This window comes from Pteropus medius, unplaced genomic scaffold, assembly GCF_902729225.1.
Source record: "Pteropus medius unplaced genomic scaffold, Ma_sr-lr_union100, whole genome shotgun sequence".
Lineage (NCBI taxonomy): Eukaryota > Metazoa > Chordata > Mammalia > Chiroptera > Pteropodidae > Pteropus > Pteropus medius.
The window spans coordinates 3,046,527-3,072,544 of record NW_024349224.1 but is presented as its reverse complement, the minus strand read 5'-3'; the positions used below and the strand labels follow the sequence as shown (position 1 = coordinate 3,072,544).

At 57.7% G+C, this 26,018-nt stretch overlaps 1 protein-coding gene across 3 annotated transcripts in view; it reads left to right on the top strand.

Moving 5' to 3' along the window:
• Positions 1 to 26,018, top strand: part of ZNF423 (zinc finger protein 423) — a 287,541-nt gene that overhangs the window by 140,561 nt on the left and 120,962 nt on the right. The gene's annotated exons all lie outside the window — the stretch shown is intronic.

The window sequence follows — 26,018 nt, the reverse complement described above, 5'->3', positions numbered from 1 at the left end:
GGCAGTGGGAGCTGAGCCTGAGGGGAGTCTGTTGGGGCAGCCGTCCCGCAGGGTCTAGAGAAGAAGGGTGCCCCCGTAGGAAGTGAGGCCGGTGGAGGCCATTTTTTGCCCCCCACCCCATTGCCTGTGCTAAGGGCTTCATTTGGGGGTTGGGGCAGGCTCTGAACTAAACACTTCTGAGACATCATCCCCTTCGATCTTTAAGTTGGGGAGGGAGGCATCCATTGTTGTTGGCTTCATTTGACAGCTGAGGTTTACAGCTCAGAGAGGGGAGGTCACTTTCCCCAGGTCACACAGCATGTGTGTGGCACAGCCAGGATTCAGCCCAAGTTCATGCACTTAACCTCCAGTGCTCGCACTTCCTCCTGGGTGAAGCTGGCGGACCCTGCAGGGTGTGGGATCTGCAGGCATCGGGAGTTAGCAGAGGGGCTGTTGCCCCAGGCCCCACTGCCCATAACAAGGCTGCCTCAGGTGGTTCTGAGTGTCCTGCCACCTGACTCTGTCTTGGCTGGCCTCTAGGGAGCCGGGTAGTGGCGGGGGAGGGTCAGCCTGGGTCCTGCCAATCAAATGGAGAGGGGGATCCCTAAACAGGACTGGTCACAGCCACCACCAACCCAGTGAGACCTGCTGGATGCGACCCCAGTCTGGGCCCCTTTTCTGAATACTCCCTGGGGGGCCAGAAGTGCTGCCCACACAACCGCTCCCAGGAGGGGCAGCCTGAGGGGGGACAGGGTGGGCTGACGGCAGTGCCAATCTGAGCGGACGTAGTCCCGCTGGGAGCTGGCCCCGGGGCTGTGGCAGCTTGAGCCTCCCACCCGTACCGCTTCTGGGCCTCAGCTTCCAAGTCTGTGAGATGGTGAAGGTTCTTGGCACCCCCTGCCTGGCGGGGGTCATCAAGGTCCCTGTGAGACACTGTGGGCGGAGGCTGCTGTCGGGGTCTGGGGTCTGAGGTCGGTGGTCTCAGGGTCTCGCAGTCCCAGGCACAGCCTCAGGCCCCTGCACACTAGACCGCCCCCTGCCCTCTTCCCCCAGGAGTCCTTCTAGAAGGAAGTTTGTAGTTTGGAGAGCAGGCCCGTTAGAAACGGTCGTCGTGGGGAGGAACGCAGGCAGCTGCGCAGGCCACGAGCGTGTGGCTCTGAGCCAAGCAGACCCGTTTGCAAGCCGGCTCGGCCCCTCGCCGCCCATGACACCCGCCCAGGCTCCTCAGCTCTCTGAGCCTCAGTTTCCCTTTCTGTGACTCGAGGATAACAACTACACTCACCCAGGGCGTTGCTCTGAAAATTAGATGGAGTAGGCCTTCGGAAAATGCTGCCCGGCTCTGGGTCCCCTGCCTTCTGGAGGGTCCCATCGTCCTGGCTGGGTAACCCTTAAACCCTTTTCATTTCTCTGACTGACTTTTTCTAGAAAAAATTCTCGCTTCCTCCCCTGGAGCTTAGGGCAGGGTAAGAAATCGGAAGCTACAAACGGCGAGCTCTCGTCCGGCTGTGTCACGAGCTCTCGTCCGGCTGTGTCACGAGCTCTCGTCCGGCTGTGTCACTCGCCCTCTGACCCTTCCCTGGGCCTCCGTGCCCACGAGTGCGAATGGAGGCCGCGGCAAACGTTTCTGCGTTTGCTCTGTGCCGGGCTGTTCGCTGGTGGCGTATCTGGCGTCCTCCATTCTCTGATGCCGCACTGCTCTCCATTTCGTGCAGGAGGTGAAGGCTCAGAGCCTGTGAGCGTGGTGCCAGGATCTGAACCTGGCCTGGCTCATTTCCCCGCAGGGCGAGCACCTAGGGCGGCTCTGGGCTTAACGCTCGCGGCCGCAGGTCGGAAAGGCGAGCTCGGCGCCGGCAGCGGAGCCAGGCCCGGGAGTGGCTCGTGCTTACCCTGGCGAGGTGCACCCCGAGCCTTTGTCTCCCTGGGCCCCGTCCGTGGCCTTTCGCTCCCCCTCCCCCGTTGCCCTAATGACTCAGCCCAGGTGGCAGGTTGCGTGGAGGAGCCACAGCCGGGGCCTCAGGTGTGCATGCGGCCTTCCCCGGGGGCCTGGGGAGCCGCGCCTGCCCCTCCAGCTGTGACACGGGGACTGGGGAGCTGTGTGTCTTGTGTGCCCGTGTGTGGTGTCTGTGACGCTGTGTGTGACTGTGCCCTACCACCCCGCGTAGGGGGCTGCACAGAATCGTGTGTGTCCCTGTGTGTGTGTGACCGTGCTGTGTGTAGGTGTCTCTGTGTCTGGGTGTGTGCGTCTGTGTGTTTGGAGCCCGGAGGTGGCAGGGAAGGGGAGGTGTGGACGGTGTGGGGTGTGAGGGACCCCAGGAATGCATGGTGGGGTCTAGAGTCGCCTTCTTTGCTGGGTGACCCACTCTTTGTAGAATGGAGTCGCACACATGCTTATATAATTAGAACAAAAGCCGAAAGAACAATTCCGTTCAAAGGGATGAAGCTGGGAAGGAGGGGGGGGCCCGCCAGGATGCGGAGGGGTGCGTTCTGTCTCCCCAGCTCTCCACGGCCTTCGCTGTGTTTTGATCGCACTATTTAGAGACCCCCTTTGTTGTAGGATAAACTGACATTGGCCTGCGCGTTTCTGCTGTGAAGTTTGCTGTGTTCTGGGTCCACTGGGGACAGCCAGGCCATTAGGAGCTGATTAAATGAGCTAATTTTAATTTGTTCAGTGGTTACAGATGCAGAGACCTTTCCGTGCCCTTTCCTGGAGGCTCTATTTATTTATTAATTTTTTTTTCCGAAAAGGAAAAGACCGTTAGAACTCCCTTTTTGCTCGCCCATCCCCCTTTAAAGATAAACATATAAAAACATTTTTAACCAGAACTTTGGCCGAGAAAGACGGATCTCGAATACGGGCTTAACTGCTTCGAGGTGCCAGCGGGGGCTCCCTGTGTCTGTGAGCAGGGGCAGAGCTGGGTAGGGGCCGCGGGGACATCCAGCCTGGCCCAGCCTCAGGAGAGGAGAGCGAATGGGGACGGCCAGAGGCGTCAGCGCCACCGCCAGGCCTTTGCACGTGCTGCTGCCGCCTCTCTGTTCCCGCCCCTGCCTTGTGTTCTTAGCTCATCCTTACTCATCCTGCTGGTCTCAGCATGGAGGTTGCTTCTTCCAGGAAGCCCTCTCACACCCCAGCCCAGCCCCGCGGATGTTGCCGGTCACAGCAGACATGACAGCATTTAGAACGTCCATCCTCCTCACGAGGCTGAGACCCCCCCCAGGGCAAGAACTGTGCCTGCGTGTGGCCTCTCGTATCCCTGCACCAAACGGCCCAGTGGGTGGTGCACGTCGCCAACCTCTGTCGACTCCCGGAATGAGGGAATGAAGGAGAGAAGGAATGGTGGGCGACATCTGTGCCTCCTGGGCTCCACTGCCCGCCAGGCTCTTGGTGTCAGGCCCCGGGAGGCCCACCAGTCCTGAATCGCCACGTATCATGTGTCCCTGGGCCATGGGGTGAGGATTGAGTGCTGAGTCTCCAAAAATGACCAGGGTGGGAGTGGGGCGCTCACGCCCGCCCGGCCTGGCGCGGATCCCAGGCCCGGAATGCGCCTCAGGCCAGCCCGCGCCGCGGGAAAGCTGACGAAGGCGCCGCGCAGGGGAGCGTGGCGAGGGACGCGTCCACGCGCTGGCTTTGTGCAGCCTGTCGGGCTCGCGGGCCAGGGGAGGCCGAGTGCCAGCAGTGAAGGGCCACCGGAGCACAGAAGGGCGCGAGCGTGGGGCCGTAGCCGACGGCGACCCCTGGTCTTGCTGGGGCTGCCCCGACCACCCCTGCCCTTCCACTTTCAGTGCCATCTTTGCTCGGGTTGGGGGCACCTTTTAGCGAGTGGTGGGTTTTCCCGGAGCTGTGTGGAGCCTGAGGTCCCGGCCAGTGTCTGAGGCCTGGTTTCCATTTGCTGGGAGCTCTTTCCCGCAGACAGCACCCCACCCACCCCACCCAGGGGCCTCCGAGGGGCTGTCCCCCACCCTGTCCTGGCAGCCCCCGGGCTGTCTCTGTGTTCTTCCTTTCACCCCGACCTCAGGGACAGGCATTGGCGTGGTGCTGGCCCAGGCCCCCCAATCTCTGCAAGAATCCCAGAGCTGGCGGGGGGGGCGGGGGCAGTCAGAACTTCCCGGGCGCCCCTGGGGGCTGGGGCCCTCCACTGGGTCAACATCTGGCCGAGTGGCCGAGCCTTTGGCCTCCTGTCTCCTCCTCCCCCGCCCGCTTCCCCGAGGCCCTTCCTCTCCCCACTAGCTGGATGCTCCGCCAAGCACCGCGGCGGGAGCAGCGCACACTCGGCCCGGCCTTCCCAGTCCTTCCCTCCGAGGCCGAGGGTGGGGATGCGTCCCGGGGCTGAGGTCACCAGTGGGGCAGTGGGAAGCGCCTCTCCAGCCCTCGCCTGCCCGCAGCTGGGTGCCGGGAACAAGGGCATCGGCCGGCTTGGCCTGGGGCACCCTGGTAAGCGAGGAAAGAGGTAAGGGGGGCCAGGGCTGGAGGGGCCGAATGAACAAAACAGGCTGGTGTCTGCGCCGGACGCCAGGAGTCCCATCAGAGGCTCCCTGCTCCGTGGGAAGCAGAGAAATCCAACGCGGGAGAAAGGAAGCTTCTGGAGTAGGAGAGGAAGAGTGAGGGCCCAGGTGCCACTAGTGGCTGAGGTGTCAGACCAGCGTCGGGGTGGAGTGGGCCTCTGGGGAGCACCCCGATTTCTGGGTCTGGCACTGTTTCGGGCTCCTCCATCCTTCTGTGAGTGTGCCGCTTCCTGGCCCTCTGTCTCTTGTGAGGGGGCCCGGCTTGCATCTCTGCTGGTGGCTCGTGTGAGCTCTGGGCTTGCCGACCCCTAGCGCCTTGGCTTCTGCCCCCCCACACCCTGGTGTCTCTCCCACTTCCTGCACCGTGGATCTTGGCCAGCGGCTGGGAGGTTGCCGGAGTGCCAGCTTCTGGGCCCAAACTTGCCACCCACAAAGCCAGTGCGGCCCTGAGCCATCATGTCCCAGGCATGGGTCACCTCTCCAGTTGCAGAGGTGACATGCCAGGAGGACATCGAGTCAGGCCTGGACCACTGATGGCCAGACCACGATTCCCTATGGGTTCCGTGAGGCCTCGCTGGGGGGCCTCGGTGGTGAGCAGGGCTTCCTCATGGCCAGCCACTTGTTCTCGGGAAGAAACTGGTGAGTTTCTTTCTGTTTATGTCGTAACCAAGCTACCGAGATGGCAAACTTGGGTTCTGCAATTACACAGCGTTTCAGAAGCAAATTGATAGGATAACGTGTTATTATTGGCTACTGGGTTAATAGCTATTTTGGCAGCAGTACCAATCCTGGGTGGCGTTGCTGGCGCCGGGGAGAGAGGGGTGCTGGGTGCGTCTCGCACGGCCTGGCAGACTGGGGAGCGCCCCGGGGGGCCCCCGCTCCCCTGGCACTGTCTTTTTGGAGGACGCTCAGCCCCGATTAGCTGTTGGCGAAACCGAGACCAGAGAGGGTGAGAGACCAGCATCAGGTCACACAGTGAGTCGAGGCCGGGGCTGGATTTGAGGTCCCCGCGGGGATGAGGAGCTTGGCTCGTGATCTCTGAAGGCAGGACAAGTGCCTTTGCTCTGAGCATTGCGTTGGCATCACGGGACTTGGAGATGCGGCGCCTGCCCACGTCAGCCCGCACCAGCTTCCGGCCTCTGCACCTGCCGGCCCCCCGCCTGGACGCTCGTCCTCCCGATTCTGCTGCGGTGTGCTTCCTGGCTTGCTTCTGCTCAGGTGTCACCTTGTCACCTGTCTAGAGTAGCACCCCACCCGTCCCTTCACTCTCTGCCCTGTTTCTGCCTGTCGCCACCTGACTCATCACAGATGCATTCAGCGCTTTACGGTGCAGGCTCCCTTAGGTGCTCAGCACCCCGTCCCCAGAGCCTGGAACAGGGCCGGGCAGAGGAGGCGCTTGGTAATATTTGTTGAAGGAATAAATGAGTGTAAATTGCAATGTCATTTAAAAAAAATGGCTGCGGTGTCACAGGTGACGGTTTTCCTCTCCTCTTGGGAGACAGTGGGAGTTGGGGGGTCTTGTCATTCTTGTCACTGAGAGGTGAGCTGCGGGTCCTCCCTTAGAGCTCACGGTGACATCACTTCTTCTTGCTAAGGAAGCTCAGGAGGAATGAGTCCCCTGTCACTGGAAGGGACCAAACCTCACTGCAGAGGGGATTGAAGTACTGGGTGGGGGGCGGGGTCCCCTTGCGGCCCTTCCGTGTTTGGGTTTCATTATGGGCTCAGTGGGAAGACTGGCCTCCTATGACAAACCGGGGGTGGCGGTGTGAGGACATGGCAGAGTGAGGGTGCTCATGGGAGGCTGGAAGGTATGGCTCTGCAAACGTGGGGAACCCTGTGGTGAACTGGGGGTCTTCCCAATGGCCCCTGCTCTGGACACGACATGCGGTAATACGTTCGTTGAGTATTTCCCGTGTGCCCGGCGCTGGGCCAAGGCACTTAGCCTGGATTATCCGATTTAATCCTCATTGCAGCAGTGGAGGCAGACGGGGTTCTCTGCCCATTTGTCCCCTTGCCGAGGCTTAGAGAGGTCCCGAAACAGATCCGAGGTCCCACAACTGGTCAGCGATGGAGCCAAGATGTGAGCTCGGGCTCTGGTTCCATGTCCCCGGGAGGCGGGCCCCGTGGGGCAGGGCTCCGCCGTGGGTGCTCGCTGCCCCAGCGTCTGGAGAGAGCCTGGCAGGGACTAGGTGCTCAGTAAATATTCGGAGAACAAATGAATGAACGAATGAATGAATGAATGAATGCATGCATGCATGGAGTTTCCCGAGAAGAACTAGAAGTGCTCGCTTTTCGTCGTCAGCCCCTTGGGCAGGGAGTGAGACATCCAGTGCAGTGGTGGCCCGGAGCGGGTGGCACGGCATGTGTTTGGCGGGCCTGACTTGCTCCCAGGAAGACTGACCAGGGGCTGCTGGCCTCTGTGTCCCAGGGGGAGGGCACACGTGATCATGAGTGTTGATCGCGTAGTTTGTAGGGAGGTGAGTCTTGGGGGTGCCTGGTGGAGAGGATGCACACGCGTGTGCAGGCATGTGTGCATGCTTGCACGCATGTACACACCCTCACCCTCCAATGTGTTGTGTGGAAGGAGGCATCCATCTGAGGGGTTTTACCAGGCAAAAATGCAGAACCCTGCCCACTCCAGATCACATTGCTGTCTGTTCCTTTAAGGGCATGGAGTCTCAGCTTATTCTTATTAAATCCGCTCATTTGTTCTGCTCTGGTGTGAATAAATAAAAGCCCCCCACCCTGCTCCCAGCATTTCCTTCATTTTGATGCCGTGTCTCTGGGGATTCGGGCTGAGGCAAGGAGCTGAGCTCTACCTCCATCCCTGCACCCCTGCCCCACCCCACCCGCCACTTACCGTCACTTCCTGCCTGGCTCCAAGATGTTCTTTAGAACAAAAGAATGACAAATGTGGGCCACATGGAAGACTGAACTAATTGCATCCTGGGCCCAGGCAGTCAAGCTGGTGGTCAGCCTCACTGACCCCTCAGCCTCCACCGGCAGGGGCCTCCTCAAGGGGCTCCTTGCACCTTCTTTCTGATTAGCTTTTTCTTTCACTCATTTATTAGTTAATTCATTCAGATATTCATTCACACCATTGTTAGAAATTCCTTCTTTAGACCAAGCCCCAAGGCTTCAATATTTTATCCATCCATCCATCCATCCATCCATCCATCCATCCTCCCATTTATCCTCCCATCCATCCATCCTTCCATCCATCCATCCATCCATCCATCCATCCATCCATCCATCCATCTATCCATCCATTCATCATCCATCCATCCATCCATCATCCATCTCATTTATCCATCCATCCATCCATCATCCTCATCCATCCATCCAGGTATTCATGCTATAGTCACCAAGTGTTTCCTATAGGCCAGGACCTGAAATGCACCCAGTCACCCATTCATTTATTTAGTTATTAAGCACAGTTATTGCTGGACACCCTGTGGGACCTCCCGGGGATCCTGAAACTTGGGGCTCCTGAGCACTGTCTCCAGGCAGTTCCAGGCAGGAGAACCTATGGGGAACCCTGATGACTTCCTGGGGAGAGGGTGAGCAGGGACCAGGGCAGCGCTGTTAGTGCAGGGCCGAGCAGGTGGGAGGGGACGTGCGGCTAGCTTCCAGCCCTGCAGCCAGCACGGGGACACTCATCAGTTCGTTCACTCATGGGCCACTCAGCAAACGTAGAGGTCCTACTCTGCGCCCGGCGCTGAGAGGAGCAGGTAACCAGCCATGTGGGGGACAGTGGCCACTGGCAGACTGTGGGCCCAGCACCACCCTCAGGAGTGCCGCTCGCCTGGGCTGGGCAGGGGGCCGCGTCTCCTTCTCCCAGATGCCCCTGGGAGGAGGAGGTCCTCTCGCCCGCAGGGTGACCGGCGTGCATCGGTGGTCCCTCAGTTTGCACCTCTGTGTATGTCAGTTCCCTCAGCCTCTTCTTGGGGTGTGTGTGGGGGGCAGGTCCCACAAATCCAGCCGTACTGACATTTTGTGAGGTCGACGAGCTAGGCAGCCAGATCCCCCTGGCTCTGCGTTGGGGTGGGAGGTGTCCTCATGTGCACAGTGGATGGTTAGCTGGGCAGCTCCAAAGGTCAAGTTCAGCTCTCTGAGCGTCAGATTCCTCCTCTGTAAATGTGTCTAGTGAAAGGATGATGTGGGGTTGAGATGCATTAACACAAGCAAAACATTTATGACTGCTAGTCAGTAAGTACATAACATACAGAAAAATTATCGCGGCGTGTAGTAAGTGCTCAGTGGATGTGGTGTGTGACGATGACTTTCCAGCCTGTGACAGTATGTGACAGTAGACATTGTAGGGTGAGACAAGGGCCTAGTTACAGCGGAAGGAGGTGGTCGCTGTTAAGACTGAGGCAGGGGGCAGGAAGCGGGGTAGGGGTTCCTGGGGAAGGGTCAGCGATGCCCAGGAGGGACCAGGTGACCACACGCCCCAGGGGACCACACGCCTGGGACTTCAGCTGCCCTGCCTGAGACTTGGACATCGAGGTGGGGATGCCTCCGGCCACAGGGAGGGACCCGACATGCCAGCCCAGCAACGCAGGCCGCCCCCTGTGGTCTTGGGCCCGTGGCTGCCTCCCTGACCACTGCCCCCGCACTGACCCCACGCTGGTGGGGCCAGGCCGCCTTCAGTCACTGAGGCTCCACAGCTTGGCAACAAAGCCTATGATGGCAATTTTTCTGGAGGCTGAAACATGAAAATTCAGAGAAAACGGAAATTTTCTCTCCTGAATCGTGAGTGGGTGAGTGGGACTCACAGGGTGGCACAGCAGCAAGGATCCTGGGCTCTTCCGTCTCTGTGGGGCCCAGTCCACCTCTTCTCCCTGCCTGCCCCTGGCCAGGTGCCAAACCGGGCCTGCCGCCACCCCCGACACTCAGCCTGGAGGGACAGAGGGACCCACGGAGAGCTGCAGTCCAGTGCGAGTGGAGGCCGCAGACGGGGCTCCTCAGTGGGAGACGTGAGCCATTTTAGGGCTACATGGCCCACTTTTAGGCAGTTCGTGCAGTTTTTTAAAAAGTTATTTATTTCTTGGGTACTACCCAAACAGCATACCCATGATTCCATAAAGATAATTATTCAAGGCTACGCTCAGGTAGGTAGCGCTATTAGGCCTAAGGCAGGTGGAAGGACCAAGTTGAGTTTGAGGGCACACGTCTCGAAGGTGGCCTCTCAGTGACCCAAACAGGCAAATCCTGGCGAGGGGCATAGTGCGGGCCGTGGAGGTGGGTGGACTCGGCTTCCGGATCTGGTGCCGGCCCCTTAGTTACCTACTGCAGGTAGGTTTCCCTGGACACGGAGCCCGCAGCCAAGACTGGGGTCTGGTTATGTAATGGGGCGGTGCTCCCAGCAAACAGGAGCGAGGGGAGGGGGAAGGTGGACATTGGGGTAGAGGGTTGAGGTTGCGGCTGTGGACCCCAGGCTCGATTCTGCAGGGACCTTCGTGCATGCGCCGGACGCCCCAGGAATGGACTCTGAAGGAGCTCCCGGGCTCCAGTCCCGCTGTGGCTAGGGCCTCCGTGGGGGGCATTGGCTTTCCATCCTCTGGGCCAGGTGGGAGAGACATGGATACTTGGAGGTGAGAACTTGAGGCGAGGCTTAGGCCCGGTGCTCAGCCCACGTGTGCATCCCAGGTGCCTTAGTGTCTCCTGCCCCAGTGTCCTCTTCTGTAAAATGGGACCGAGCTCCTGACCGCCTCACGGAGCTGCACCCGGCACATCGTCGATGCAAAGAGAGCAAGTGTCGTTTTTTCTTTTTGGGGGGTTGGGAGTCTCGGTTCTCCCAGACGCGAAGGGTCTGCGGGTGGGCTTGGCCGAGCCGAAGGGCAGCCCGAGGACCACGTCTCCCACGTGAACGCGATCAGACACCCTCCCGGGACCCGCGGCTGAGCCCCCAGTCGGGGCGTGCAGTGACGCTCCGCAGGGCTTGTCACCGACTCAGCTTCTTTCCCTCAGACAAGGTGTTTGACACACGCGTCCCACGTGGCGAGACCTTCAGACTCAGAGCTCAGGCGACTAACACTCAAAGCCCAGGTCACCGTTTCTGACCTGTAAGACCCTGGACGTGCCCATTAACCTTCGTAAGCCTCAGCTCTCTCGTCTGCAAAACGGGCTGGCAACGGTAACGGCAGACGGTCGCGACTCAACGGGACGCAAGCACTCAAGAAATGTTTAGCACGTAGCGTCACTTATTGTCCGCATACGTGTGCATAAATAGCATCTCCGTACGTATACGATATAAAATACAACATACGTAATAGTCATTTTTCTAAGTCATTCTCTAAACTCGGAGTTCTAGGTTAGAGGCACCGTGTGGTCCTTTCTCTGATACTGGGGCTTGTGAGATTACAGTGATGAATCTGGTCATCTATATGTTCTCTTACTCATTCTTTACACTCACGGAGCATCTCCTCTGTCCACATGTCCAGTAAGAAAGCCACGTACACCCGCTGCATTCTGTAGATGTCACAGGAGAGCCCAGGGATCTAGGGTTTTCCCAAGGTCACTCGGCTGCTGGGGGTTGGAACCAGCCCCAGAACCAGGGTGCTGTCCAGTGCTGGTGCAGCCCACTGGGAGAGGCTCTGGGCTAGTTCTGTGGGTTTCCGTGCGTTCTCCTGAGGCCGGCCAGCCTTGCAGGGCAGGGTGGCAGCCCCGTGTTGATGAGGTCTGATTCTCTCAGGGGCCGCTGTTGGGAGCACTGAGCTGCTGAGACCTCCCGAGACCTCCGGAACCTGGCTCAGGCCCCACCCACATGCCCTGCCCATGACCTCCCCCTGGTACCTGCCCTAGCTGCTGTGAGCTCAGAGAGCTGACGGGTGGTCTCTGGGGGCTGGGGGCAAGGCCTGAGACGGGGCCTGGTGTGGCAGCAGGCTCTGAGGACCCATACCTGGCACCGTCTTTCACACCATCTACTCCCTGGAGGAGCTGGGGCTGGGCGTGCTGTGAAATCCTCCAGGGCCCCAGGGACCTAGTTCCCTGGGTGCGGACATGGGCTTTCATGGGGCTAGGGGCCGGGTTGGTGAAGACTATGCCAAGACCAGGGAGGGGGCTCTTTGTGCCCATGCGGAGGCTCAGCAAACCCCCAGATACAGGCATTATTGGGGAGGATGTGGGGGTGGGGTACAGTACCCACACCTCACCAGACCAGGTTCTGCTTCGTCTGAGTGCAGAAGGCTTTGCAGTGTAGATGGAATGTGGGGTTCGAAGCCCGAAGACCTCTGACTTGGGTCCCCAGCTGACAGGGTCGGGGGCGACGGTAGGAGGAGGTTTGCGACGCTTGGAGGGCTGGAGGCTCGCTGGGTCTGATGACCAGGAATCCCTCTAGGTACCTCGTCCACTCACTTCTCTTTCCGGCTCCGAGGATATATGCTCAACGAGGGACAGTGACGTGGGTTTGGGGAGGAAAAGTCACTTGAGGGGCAAAGCCCTGCAGGGACCACGCTGCCTCCACACTGGGCGCCCAGTCAGTCTGTGACCATTCGTACCCTCTGCCGTGATTTTTAAAGTATTTGCGGATCACTGGTGCCGTGATTTATGTAGTATTCTTCTTTAGGTCAATTTTCTTTTTGTACTGAATTCATTTACTTAATTTTGCAAAGTCAGCGCCATTTGCTATAAGTAGACAGTGACCTTAAAAGTGAACTTACAACAAACCCCAAGGAAAACCGCACGCTCACGATATCTCAGCCAGAAACCGCGGCTTTCTGCAGACACCAAGCCTGGGGACTGTCTTTTTTTTGTTGGGATGTTAGAGAAGACACAGCACCAGCCGAGGCCTCCTGGGCCTGGCGTGAGGGCTGAAAAGAGATTGGAGGGTTCCTGACCCCTCGCTTGGTGCGTCTGTGTCATTAAAGGCCACCTTGGCTCTAGCGCCTAAAGTCATCGTGGGTTCTAACGATGGCGCATGTCCCATGTTTTAGGGACACAGGTCAGTGAAGATCCTGCTCCTTCCTCAGAGCCCTATTTGAGCGTCCCCTGCCTCCTCCAGGCTCGTCCTTTCCTGATCCCGCCTGGGGTTGAGCCATCTGCACCCACTGGCCTTCCCCGGGGGCCCTGCGGACGAGTGGGCTGTGTGTCCGTGCCTACACCCTGCAGACCTCCAGGACACATTGCATGGCTGTCTCCTTCGGCCCAGATGACACCACCAAATGAGGGCCGACTCTTAGCCCTGCAGGAGCCCCACACCCTAGGGTGCTCGGGACGGGGGTGGAGCTGGGCCAAGCACCAGGCTGGGTTTGGGTGGCCAGTGGCCATAGAAGGGCTTCCCTGAGGATCGCCATGGCCCGAGTGAGAATTCCAAGGCCGGGCTGGGTGAGGCATGGTCCCTGATGACAGCGGGTGGCTTTGATGGCTTTGTGGAGCAATGTGAGCTTTTTCCCAACTCGCTCCGCTAACTGCTGTGACACTTGGGGCCCGTGCCTTCTCTGGGCCTCAGGTGTCTGGTCTGGGGGAAACGATGGTGTCACCACATGGGATGGAGGTGAGGCTCTGAACGAGGTCGAGCTTAGGAGGAGCTTGGCACCGTGCCTGGGGCGCACAGAGGGCCCTGCAGTTGGAGGCTGCAGGGTGCGGCCGGGAGGTGGTACCAGTCTGAGTGGCCATGTGGCTCCGTGTGGCCGTGTCCCAGACTGGAAGGAGGCACAGGGTGCGTGGGCCGCCCCAAGACTCAACAATAAACAGTAACTGATGCCAAGATCCACAGCTCAGGGTGAGAGATGGTCCGATGGCAGTGCCCGGAGGTCGGCTGGAGGGGTGCCGTTGGTGGCACAGGGAGTCAAGGAAGGCTTCCTGGAGGCAGTGTCGTAAAGGAGCAGGTTTGGTGCGCCATGGTGGCAGTACACGCTTCCAAAAGTATCACTTGCACCTCCTCCCCCCCCCACCCCAAGAAGAGAGAACATCTGCTCCATGTGGAGTGGGAGGCTCGGCGGGCGCAGCTCCTGGCGCCTTGGAGGGGAAGGTGGAAGAGATGCCGGACTCTTCGCAGAGGCTCCGAAGTTCAGTCTGCAGCTCGACGCCAGCAGCCAAAGCTCAGGGAAGGGAAGGGGTGAAGGGTGCCGTCCCGACAAGCCCAATCCTAGTCAGAGGAGTATTTTCTTACAGAAAAGCTGCACCTCTACAAAATAGTTTTAAATCGTTCCGGGTACCAATTAGACTTTTAATTTTGCCGTTCTCCACGGCGGCTGGAGGTTGTGTGTGGTTCGTATGTAATCAGAGTTGATATATGTATATATCAGAGTTGATATATATATATATATATAAAATTTTTTTTTTGGTGGTTCTGGGGGAGGAGGGGAGACGAGGGGACTATTTCGGCATTTCCTTCTGTTCCTGCCAGGGCCCGTGTGTTGGGGAGAGGTGCGGGCACTCTGAGTTTGGGGTTCCCCATCGGGGCAGTAGTGGACGTCCTGAGTGCCAAGAATCCAACGCCGAGCTAAATATATGGATTATCCCCAAATTTCTGCAGCAATAGGGTGACTTATTATTGATTCACAGAGCACGACCAAACATCGCTGCATGAATTAGCAAACAGCTGTTTCTAATTTGAGTTTAGAACGGTACACAGAGGAACTTGTTTGTCTGTTCACTCCTTTCATTTATAATGAATTTTAATCACCGCTACAGGTGAGAAAAATGTAGAAACAAGCTTGTATCTTGTGGAAGAAACAAAGGAGAGACAGATGCTAACAGATTTCCAGTCTGTGATAAAAGGGATGTTTTGGTACACTTTACATGTAATTAGAACGCAGCTGTTTGCAGTCCCCGGTCCACGAACGCGGCCGAATGTGGGCTCTGCCGGTCTCTAAAGGGAGTAAAGAAAAACAGTGATTCAACCCCGAAAGCATTTTGCTTTTTGGAGAGTCGAGCAGATCGCCCTTTGCTCTGGGCCTTGGCGGTGCTGTTTCGAGAAAGTTCGAGGAGATGACTTCAGGAGACGCTTTCTCCTCCCTTGGGTAGGGAGGAGGCGGGCAGGGTGATGTTGGGGTGCGAGGGAGGCCCAGGCTGGGGGGCCGATGGGAGAACCTTCCGGAGCCCATCCACTCGCTACGAGCACCCCATCTTTGGGGAGTCTCTCGTAGGGGCAGATGCGGGGGGGCCCTTCTTCCCCAAAGGGGCTGACTAGGAGGCTCTCCGCTTTAGCTAGTTTGGTCACAACCAGCTCTCTCTCGGGCGAGTCGACTGTGCTGGCTTTTTTTTCTTTTTCCTTTCCTGGTCTGTTTAATTTCTGCAATAAAACTCAAGCTCAATTGCATTTTCCATATCAGTGCTAAGTAAATTTGTCTAAGGGATGGAGCCGCCGGGCAGGCTGTGTGTTCTGTGAGGTCAGAGGCTTCAAGGGGACAGGCGGACGTCTCCTTCTAACTCTCTGGGATGGCGGCCCCCTTGGGCGAGGGGAAGGGGTGTCAGGGAATCAGACCTCATCTCTCGCCTACTCCACCGGGAGCCTGGAGATCCGGGTCCGAGCCCGAGCAAGGCTGCTGGTGCCCCCGTCTCTCTGTCTGCACAGCGAGAGGGTTGGGCTGAGAGCTGCTGCGGGTCCTTGCCTCTCCGACATCCGGGATGGTGAATGCGGGGCCCGTGGGCCGTCGTGCAGGTCGAGTGTCCTTTGCTTTGAAAACCAACTTCTGCAGGAGTGACTCTTGGTCGTTAACTGACACCCTCTTGGTTGTCAGTCAGGACCCAGGGTGATGGGTCTCGTGTCCCATCTGCTCACTGTGTCGTGTCCATTCCAACCCTGCGACCATCGTCTGTTCCCTCTCCCTGCCCTGCAGCCTTATGCGGAGCCAGGAGCCAGCAGCCAGTGACTAATTTTACAGTACTTTACAGACGTTCATTTATTTCATCCGTGTAGCAGCTCTGCACCCGGACTCTTATCCCCATTTTACAGATGAGGAAACTGAGGCCAGTCTCTTCACCTGCAAAACTGGGGGAGGGTAACGAATTTGGTGGAGCTGGGAGTTTCGGCCCAGCTGCTGGCCTCTTAGCCACCAGGCAAACGCGAACACCCCCAGGGCCCGGAACCCCATGTGACGGGCCAGGGAGCCCCGTGGGTGTGGGCGAGCGGGAGAGTGAGCGGATCTGGCCCAGTGACGGACTCGGCTGCCCCGTGGACGTGCTGGACGCAGAGCCTCTGCCTCCAGCTCTTCTCCTGCTCCTTCGACAAAAGCCAGACATGAATGTGGACACTTAAAACTGCTTGGAGAGTTCCTGGTTTCTAAGGTTGGCATTTTTATAAAATAACGGATAACTGGATGGCCCCCAGAGACCGTCTGGCAGGAGGACAGCCATGGCGATCTCCGTCCCACTGCTCAGCTCATCATTTCTCTCGGTCCGGCTGGCTGAGAGCCCTCGGTTGGGGGTCCAATTCCAGCTTCTCTATTTACCATCTGCTTTGTGACAAGGGGATGTGACCTCACCTCTCTGTTCTGTTTCCTCATCTGTGGGATGACCATGCAACTGACTGTGCAAATCCAGCCACTTGCAGTGCGAAAGACGGACAGCAACCGGGTGGGGTGCTGGCTTCCATCCCATGCTGCCTGGGGGTGCGACACCCTGCTTACTTGTCATGCTGGGAAAATGACCACCACCACCATCACGCCCAAATGGGATAACGGGAGTAAAAGCGCTGTGTAACATTTTAAATGCGTACAAATGAGGGGACTGACAATGAATGGTACTTGTGGAGGTGACACCAGGGACCTTCATTTTCTTCAGCTGACATTTATTGAATGGTTGGCAGCTTTATGTGCACATTACCCCCTTCGTAAGGTAGACACTCTTGTCATCCCCATCTACGCGTGAGGACATGGGGGCTCAGAGAGGTGCAGCCGCGTGCCCTCGGTCACACCGCTAGTGCGTGGCAGCTCGGTCCGAGCAAGCTTGTCTCTCACCTGTGGTTCCGCTGTGTCCCAGTGGCTATGTCTCCCTGCCACGGACTGAGTCTCTGTTAGTTTATGTTGACAGGTTTGGCTCCCGGAGGCTTATTAAGGGCCTGGATGGTGACTGTGTGCTGTCAGGTGGCATTTCGGCAGTCCCCAGAGCCAGCTGGAAACGGCACAGCTGGCCATGACATTCGGTCTGTTGGGAGGTGTGGGGGCCCTCAGAGGCCACGTGCCAAGCGTCCCTTTGTGGCGGGCAGAGAACAGGATCCCCTCCGTGCCGACCGGGGCCAGCTGGAAGAGCAGCCCCCGAGGGCAGGGACGCCTTCGCCCTCCCCTCCATTTTGGCCCACTGACTTCTGTTTGCCCGTCTTCACCCTCGTGCTGCCTGCTGACCCCTGGTCCCCCAACCTGCTTATTTTTTATCCCCAAACCGAAAGAATGACACCAACTTCCCCTCGCTGTGGCCTCGCTGGGGATGATGAGATCACGTCCGCCAAGGCACTCTGAGCTCCCTGGAGAAGGGAAGGGTGAGGATGAGCTGCCATTATTTTTGCTAACGGCATAATTCTAATTCCAGGTTTCAGGTGGAGCCACGTCAGCTTCTGGTAGCCAGCGCGGCCTCCTTGGCCCGCCTCAGAGGGGAGACCCTTCAGCTTCCTATCCCCTTCCCTCCCTGGGTGGACTTTTGATGTGGCAGGGCTGGGGCCTCTGTCCTTTGTACCACACCCTTCTCTGTCCCTTTAAGAAAACCAGATATCTCGATGTGGGACCAGCTACGGCCATGACGAAAGGGGACTTTCTGTTGTTGTGTTTTTCTCTTTCAAAGTGCTTGAAAGTAGCCAAACATTGGTTTTAGAGTCGAAACTTGAGACAGTGACTGTCTAAGAAGCTAGGCAGACAGAGCATAGAAACCTAAGGACGCTGGGACTTCCTGCGCCCTCTGAGGTCCAGGCATGTAGAACGGGCTTAACAAATACGTGCTGAGTGAAGAAAATACCTCGACTGGGAGGCCGCAGAAACCTGGGATGCCTGCTACCTGCCACTCCTCGTTCCCGTGCCCAGGGCAGACATTACTAATGGATCACAGACTCTTAGAGCTACCAAGGCTTTTAGAGACTGTTCATCGGGTCCCGTGCCCAGGGCAGACATTACTAAAGCACAAAGAGAGATGTACTTGCCTATGGCTATACGGTGCCGGGATCCGACCCCAGTCCGATAATGATCTCATCTGCTCTGGCTCATGGCTCTGGGCCCATAGCCCCACCCTCGAGACTCAAAATTCTACCCTCTGGCTTTAGCTTTGCTTTTTGGACTTGAGGTTTCACCCTCTGAGTCATCCTTTTTTTTTTTTTTTTTAATGAGAGGTTAGCACATGTTTGCAGCTGAGTAGTTTTATTAGCCTGCTTCCTGCCTATAGAATTTTGGGTGTCTTCTTTCATCTTGTACTGTGTGTGCGTGTGTGCTTTGGTCCAAGCTCGTAGTGTCTCTGCTGGTATAAAGTTTTCCCGAGTGTTGTGGGTCTCCTGTGTATGTCACGGGGAGGTGCTCCCTTAGACAAGATGTTGTTCCCTAGATAGATATTTTGTATATAATCCCATCTCTACTTTTGGCTTCTACTGAGGTGGCTCCAGGGCAATGCCCCCCAATTTCCTAGATGCTCTGCGATTTGATTTAGGAAATGTGTGAGTCACACCCTTAATCTTTTCATAGAGCCTTTGGTGCGACCTTTCGATTTTTCTGTGATAGTAACAAAATGTGCAGTCCCGCCCTCAGCCTTTTCTCTAGAGCGTGCTTTTCCGATAGTGAATCTCTTAATGATAGTGTCTTTTGCCATCTGGGCAGGCTGAGAATTTCCAGAACCATCAATTCTGGGCTCATTTTGGTTTAACTGTTCTTCCGTCAATCTGTCTCTTTCTACTAGAAGCCATAAGAAATGGCCACACCTTCACCATCTTGCCTGGAAATCTCCCGGTCCTACTTTCCACGTATCGGGGTGACACGATTCCACTAGGCTTTCTGCCACTCTTAGTAAGCGTCCCTTTGTTCCAGTGTCCGACCGTGCGCCCCTCGTGTCCTAAGTCCTCCCCGCCGGTGGCTTTAATGCCCACGCTCCCTTTGCAGTCTGGTCGTGATGACGTGGGCCTTGTCCCCGGTGACTTAGGTTCTCCATGACACGCTTCGCTTCCTTCTGAGGCATCACTGACCGAGGCGTAAACATCTGTGTCTCTGTGAACGATTTTTTTTTTTTAAGGCAGCATAGTTTTTTTTCTATCACCTCCTGTCCTTCTGGCCGTGGCTACTTCAATTTCTAAACCCATCTGCATTTTTCTGGTGTTTATTACAGCGGCACCGGCCCCTGGGAACCCGGAAGTGTCTGTGCGTTTCCTGTATTTCGCGTCACCGATGCCATGAACGGGTGACTTCGATAACCGTCGTGGTTACTAATGGTTCCGATGAGTCCGAGGTCAGCGGATGTCACTGGAAGGCTGGCGAGTCGCGTTGTGGGCAGAGACTCATTCTTACTTCAGGAGGCTCTGGGGAGGGTAAACCCGTTTCTGTGCCTTCCAGTTTTTCCAGTTTTTCGAGGCTGCCCACGGTCCTTGGCTTTGCGGCTTGTGGCCTGTGGCTCGTGGCCCCCTTCCAACTTCGAAGCCGGCCATGCGTCCCGTGACCTCCTTGTTCCACACCTGGTGTCGCAAGGCTATTCGCAGCCTGTCCTCGGCCTGGGGTGAGGAAGGTGACCAGCTGCATTCACTGGCGCTCGGCCTCAGAGCCTGCCTGGCCTGGGGGTCCACCACTGACTTTGCCCACGTCAAGACGGGACTTTGTCTTTGTGGCAGGTGGGATGGTAGAGTGTGGGACTCCTCTTGGAGCAGCTTCTGCCACTGCGATGAGCCCTGAACCGTCACTCAGGGCCTGGAGAGGCAGTATTGTCTGCGGTTAGTGAGTGGAGTGAGGGTAGGGGTGGGGGTGGGTGAGTGAGTCGGCGTCTGCCACCTGCTAGTTCTGTGTGCCCGGGAAGTTGCTTTTCTTCTGGGAGCCCCAGTTTACCCAGTTATGAAGGAGGAGATGGTCACCGAAAATGCTGGCAAAGGAACTGGCTTTTAGAAAATGTTCCATAAACAGCGACAACTGTGGTTTTTGAGCTTAGGCCTGGATCTGTCTGCTCTTTTGCTGTGTGGCCTCAGTTTCCCATATATGAAATAACTTCCTCTCTCTTCCCTGCCCTGGTGTTGAGTCCACAGGTATGGCTGTAATTGAGTCGAGGAGTATTCTGAGATAAATGGCCAGCTTTGGCACCTGGTGGGAAGCGAAAACAGGGCAGGCACTTGTCTCCTTTCTGTCTGTGTCCCGTCCTTCCCCGGGCCTAGTTTGAGACTGGATTCTGCCTCTGGGGGCTGAGTCCCTGGTCGGCCTTGAGACAGCGAGGATGTCCCACCCAGCCTGGGATCTCGGCCTGTTGGGCCCTGTCTCCGCCTGGGCCTTCATACCATGGCACCCAGGCCCCCACTCTGGCCTGGGGTTTGCTGTGAGGGGAGCTCAGGGCCTCTCAGGGGGGCTCATGCCACAGTTTGCTGGAAGCGGCTCCAGGAAAGGGCCTCAGAGGTTGCCCAGTCCACCTGTGTCACAGAGGCAGTGGCTCAGAAAAGGAAGGTGACTTCCCTAAGGCCCCCCTCCCCCAGCAATAGAGCTGCCTCTGGGGACCAGGGCTCCCCCCGATCCATGTTCCATCCACTGTACCAGGCTCCAGGGGCTGCTGGAAGGCAGATGGGTGAAGAGTTGAAGTTTCCCAAGAAGAAATCAGAAATATACCCAGATGGCCCCTGCGTTGAATTTGCATCTTTTCATGTCTGGAAAGCCACCTGTTGAGGTTCTGGCTGCCTCTGTGGGAAGCGCAGTCTGTGGTGGACCCTGAAGCACATTCGTGTCTGGCGCTCTTGGCACCTCGGGCTCCGGGGGTGTTGATCTGCAAGCCCAGGCTGCCTTGTGTCTACTTTGGGCGGGCCTCGCTGTCAGCCGGGGCTGGAGCTGACCCTTCTGTCTGGCTAGAAATCCTCTCCCGAGCACAACACAGCTCCACGGGATCTTCCGCATCCTGCCGTGTCTGCTTGCACCACAGGATTTTGGGGACCCTGCCCCGAGGCCCCCCCTCTCAGAGAGGATGGGCCGTTCCTTCCTTGGAGGAGGAAACCTAGGTGCCAGGAGGCCCCTCCCTCTGATTTCCTCAGCGCCCGTGGGACCTTTCCCTCAGACCCTCCCCTGCTCATGGCAGACATCGCCAATTGATTTCAACACTCATTTTTTCTGAGCGCAGAAATGGCCTTAGAGTCCTTCTGAACACAGTGCTCTTAGGCCACCGCTACCCACCTGCCATCCCTGGGTGGCCCTTCTCTCTGGACCCCCCGTAACATACGGGACCCCGAGACTGGGGCCCATTTCTCTGAGCCGGGCCACAGCGGTTCCCGTTCCTGGAGCTTGTGATCGGGGCAGAGGGGGCACTCTACCCTGGGCATCATGGAGCTTCGTCCTGTGGGGCCCTTGTCTCCTTCGCGATGTTCACTTTCCCAAGGAGATGGGCGAGTGGCAAAGAGACCTTTTGGGGCTTTGTGAAGAATTGTCAGGTCTTTTCGTGGCCATCACAGAGACACTCTGGAGGTCAGAATAGTGTACAAAATAACCTTTCCTTTTATCCAGAAAGGACTGTGGAAACCAAACTTCCAGCTGCCCATACTTCGGTGGGGCAGCCGAGGCCCGGGGCTCCCGAGGGACGCTCTGTCCTGTGCTCTTTCCTGTCCCCAGCGTACCTCCCACAGGTGCTTTGCGTGCGCCAAGTCAGCCCTCCATCGCGGTCTGGAGTAGCTGGGCACTTCCCCGGGAACCTGGAGCTGCCTGGCTGTCAGCCCCTTTCCCCTCCCCCTCATCTGAAGCGACCCTCCCCCGCCCGTCCACGCACTTCCCCAGCGGCCCCCGCCTGCTCGTCTGGGACGGGAGGCGCCGCGGAGCTGAGGCGCCCAGCCGTTCCTGGGTGGCAGCTGCTTGGCACCCTGACAGGGTGTGTCCGTGTCGTCCGAGGCCACGTTCGGGCTGCCGCAGCGTCGGCCCCGTGGAACCCACCGAGTGTGACCACGTGCGCTCGGAGCCCGCCCTGGAACCCACCGAGTGTGACCACGTGCGCGCGGAGCCCGCCCTGGAACCCACCGAGTGTGACCACGTGCGCGCGGAGCCCGCCCTGGAACCCACCGAGTGTGACCACGTGCGCTCGGAGCCCGCCCTGCTCGTCCCGCGGCTGCTTCATGTTCCTTTTTTCTACTTAATTGAATTTTTATCAAAATTTCTCCCCTCTTTTATGCTTATTTCGGTTCTCTTCCTGCAGCAGACGGCAAAAGCCTCGCGGAACGAGCCCACTTCCTGCCAGGTCTTTTTTTTTTTTCGCAGGATTAGTCATTTTTAAATGACTTTAATCTCCGTCGCGAAAGTGATTCTTCTACTCATTTTGTCATATTTCTTTGTACTCTCGGGGTGAGGGAAGCCGAGGGCCTGGCGTTAGTCGCTCTGTCTCACTGATGTCCTCGTGCGATCGTGCGTCTCCCAGAGGAGCAGAACGGTGCGCCACCGTGGGCGGAAGCCCCGACTCGGAACCTGGCCATCGGGGCGAGTCCTGGCTCTGCCGCCTGCAGGCTGTGTGGCACCGGGCGAGTTCCTCAGCCTCTCTGGGGCTCTGTTTTCCCACCTGTGAATGAGATGATAACAAGTGTAGTTTCTCACCAGGCTATTGAAAGGATTGGATAGATTGATACCCGTCAGGCTCTCAGCAGACCGCATGGTCCACAGCAAAATCTAGACAAGCGTTTACTTGGGAGTAAAGGGGTAACTGGTCGAGCTGGACTTCCCTGGCGCCTGTCTTCTCCCTCAGTTCGGGGATGATCAAGTCGAAGGGGACCCCGAGATTGCCTTTGCCCCGTTTCTGCACCCCCTCCCCTTTCTGCACATCTGCCAGAAGGCGCACACGGTCACGGCTGCGCGTGCGTGGTGTCTCACGGTTGGCCTGGGGGGGGATGTCGCCACCGAAAGGTATGGGTCCCCTTCTTCCTCTGCTGCCGTCCTGCACACACGTCCCGGGCATTCGGCCTCCGCTCACACTCTCCACCTGCTGCAGGAGCCCTAAGCTAAGTGTCCCCAAAGCAAAACGCATTTGGAGAGGTGGACGGCAATAGCCAAGGTTAAATAATCTGAGAATAAAAGGCTCTAAACAAGGCGATCTGAGTTTGGGACTGTTTATGTCAACATGTCCATCCCCCGGATGAGGCCTTTTCAGTTTAAGGAGCCTTATTTTATTTCAGTTCAGATGATTACAGTCTCAGCCGTTGCTCAGTTTGCCACTCCCAGAATAATGGGTTTTGCTTCAGTTTTGAAACTTGTTTGCAGAAAAATACAGCCAACCAGGCATCCCCCACAAGCAGGGACTGTGGCCCTGGCCAGGTTGATTCTGCTTCTCAAAGCCTGGTGGGAGCAGGGCAGGTGGATCCTGCGTTCGCGGGAGACACGGGCACTCCGGCCCAGCACTGCCTAGGCACCTGGGCAGCCACTCACCTCGCAGGCCTCAGCTTCCTCGGCTCGGACATGGGATGTTGCTGACGGTTGTTTGGAGAAAGAGAAGTTAATTGCGGTAACAGAAGCACTTAGCACAGTGCTGGCACTTGGGACGTGCTCAGTAAATGTAACTGCTGATGTTATTAGCATCCGTGGTGCTAATTAGCACTAATTATTATTATCGGCCAAGTGGTGCTTTTCTTTAACAACTTTATTGATGTATGATTTGCGTGCTATAAATTCACTTGTCTTAAGCAAGCAACTCAGTGACTTCTAGTGAATTTACAAAGCCGTACAGCCCTCGCTGCAATCCGGGTTTAAAGCGTCTCCATGATCTCGCCAAAGGACGCCTCTTGCCCATTTGCAGTCATTTCCTGCTCTCTTCCAGCCTCAGGCGACCACTAATCTGCTTTCTGTCTCTGCAGATGTACCTTGTCTGGACATAGCGCACAAATAGAATAATAGTGCTTTTTCACATTGATTTTTCTCAGCTACCCCTCACAGTGATTCTCTTTTCTCAAATGCGTAAAGTGAGCCTGAGAGGTTAAGAATGCAAATAGGGCGGACGAATAATCACAGGCCTCGCGTGCGTGCAGGTGTCTGCTCTCACCCTCGGGCAGGTGGCGCGAGGCCGTCCAGTGCCTCTCTGGCCTCAGCGGGCCCCGCCTTGAAGCGCAGGCCATGGCCTAGTCCTGGTCATCTTGGCAGAGAGGACTCGAAGGACATCCAGACCCTGAGTGCACTGGAGGCTAGACACGTGGCTCCCTCGCCCTAGACACGTGGCTCCCTCGCCCTCACACCGTGCAGGTGTGGTCTCGTTCACCTGACCCGTGGACGCGCTGGTCAGGGGGCCGGACTGTGGACGGTCCAGGTGCTGTCGTATTTCTGGGGAAGTCACTGTGACTGTGCCTCCGTCTCCTTTTCTGTAGAGTGGCAAGGGCCCCGGTCCCCCAACCGGTGCACGTGGCAGAGGGGTCAGGCACACAGAACGGGCTCCAAGGCAGCTCAAGCGAGTCTGAGCTAAGACATCAAAATAATAAAAAGCCGGTGGAGCCTGGCTAGCGGGCGGGGGCGCCGAGCCTCAGCTCCAGCCATCTCCTCTGCTGGGTCCCTTTGTCTGCGCCCTGTGGAACCCAGCTGGCAGGAGCTGGGGATCACCAGGCAGGGGCCGGGCCGCCTCTTCCCACATCTAATCGGAGGTGCTGGCAGCGGCTGCGTCCTTCCCGGAGGAAGGGCCCGTAACGTGAGGCCCCCAGGGGAGCAGGTGCCTCGCTCTGAGAGCTCTGGGAGGTGCCCACACCTCCAGGCTGGGTGGCTGGGCTTCAGATGTGAGGAGGCCGCCGGAGATGCAGGATTTGGGGCCGGGAGCTTTGCCAGCGGTGCCCGCTTGGGTCAGGCAGATCTTCACACGGCCAGGGCCGGGCACCTGGGTGGGCACTGAGGCGGTGGGTGTGGCCTAGGAGCAGGCTCAGAACCAGCCCTGAGGGTCCATGCAAGACCCTTCGCTGGGCCTGCCGTCCTTTGAGGTCTGGGGGTTGGCCGGGGACAGCAGAGGCAGCTGTGAGGACCTGGTGTCCCTGTGATTGTGTTATGGTGTGTGTGAGTGTATGTGTCTGCAGGTGAGTGAGTGTGTGTGTGGGCGCATACATGTTTCAGTTTGTGTGTGAACGATAGTGGGAATGATAGTGTGTGAATGGATGTGTATGCATGCGTGTGACTGTGTGTGAGCGTGACGGCGTCTGTGGCTGTAGGTGTTGGTAGTATGTGTTTGTGTTTAAATTTGTGTGCATTGTGGGAGTGACACGTGAGCTGCATGTGTGCCTGTGAGTGTGCCGATGTGTGCAAGCGTGTGTGCCAGCATCTGTCCATGCCTGGCCACGTGGTCCCCTGCCCCGTTCCTCCTGGAGGGTCTGGGCCGCCCCCGGCAAGACCTTCTGGGTTCCGTCTGCGAGGCTAAGCTGGGCGGGCGGGGGGCCGGAGAGAGCAGGCAGTGGTTGATTTTCCCGGGGTTACAGGAGCAAGGTCAGGGTGGCCGAATCTGAGCTCTCGTCTGTCTCTCCTCTGCTCGCAGCAGCCGTTTCATTCATTATTAAGTTCTAAATCCACTGACAGAAACTCGAGCCGCGGAGCTCACTCAGTTGAACCCGCGAGTTCGGGGAACTTCACTGGCTTCATCTGCTGCGTCCTGTGCGCTTTGTTTTCCCAGAAACGGCCAGTCTCTCATTTGGTTTAGTTTCCTCTGAGGCTGGATGGGCCAGTGAAGTCCGGGGCGGGATGGGGGATTGGAGTGGCCTCTGTCCTCCAAGAACGTGGGCCACGCTGGGCATCCGAGCAGGGAGGCCCCCACCACGATGGATTTAGGGGCCCACTGGGCTCTGAGCTCTGTGTCCTTCTGGCTCCTGGTTCATCCTCTAATCTCTTATCATCTCCCGGGGTCCTGGGTGGACCTGGGTGAGCCCTGGGGGTGGAGGGGAGGCAAGGAAAACAGCCCCCTTACGGTGGTTTGGGGCGGGAGCCTGCAGATCCTTCTCAAGTGCCCTCTGCTTGCTCATTCCCATCGGTGCTCTTGGGTCCAATGCCATATGCCTGTGACTTCCCACCTCATATGTCTGTCTGCCACCTCGAGGAGTGGTTCCAGCTTCATCAGTCTCCCACCCCCAAAGAATGTGGTGTGGCCGAACCCATTAAAGTGCATCGTGTTTGTCTGCAAAGCTTTGCCTGTGCCGCTGAGGACTGGTGAAATTTCCCTCTAGGACGAGAGGTCGGAGGGGGGTCACACCCAGTGCCCATCGGGTGATGGGACTTGCCTCCTTTTGGCCCATGGGACCGATGGGTTCGTGAGGTCATTTCCAGTCACTTTGTCCAGGCTGCTCCCCTACCCTGTCCCCCCCATCAGGGACGTAGCTAAGACCGACTTCCTATGGGGGTACCCGCCTAGTGAGGCCCAGGCAGGTGTCGATGAGGGGAAAAGCATGTCCCCTTTATACCCTGCTGCCCCTCTGCCACCCCCTTTGCAGGCTGGAGGGCCCCTGTGGCCACTTGCTTCCGGCC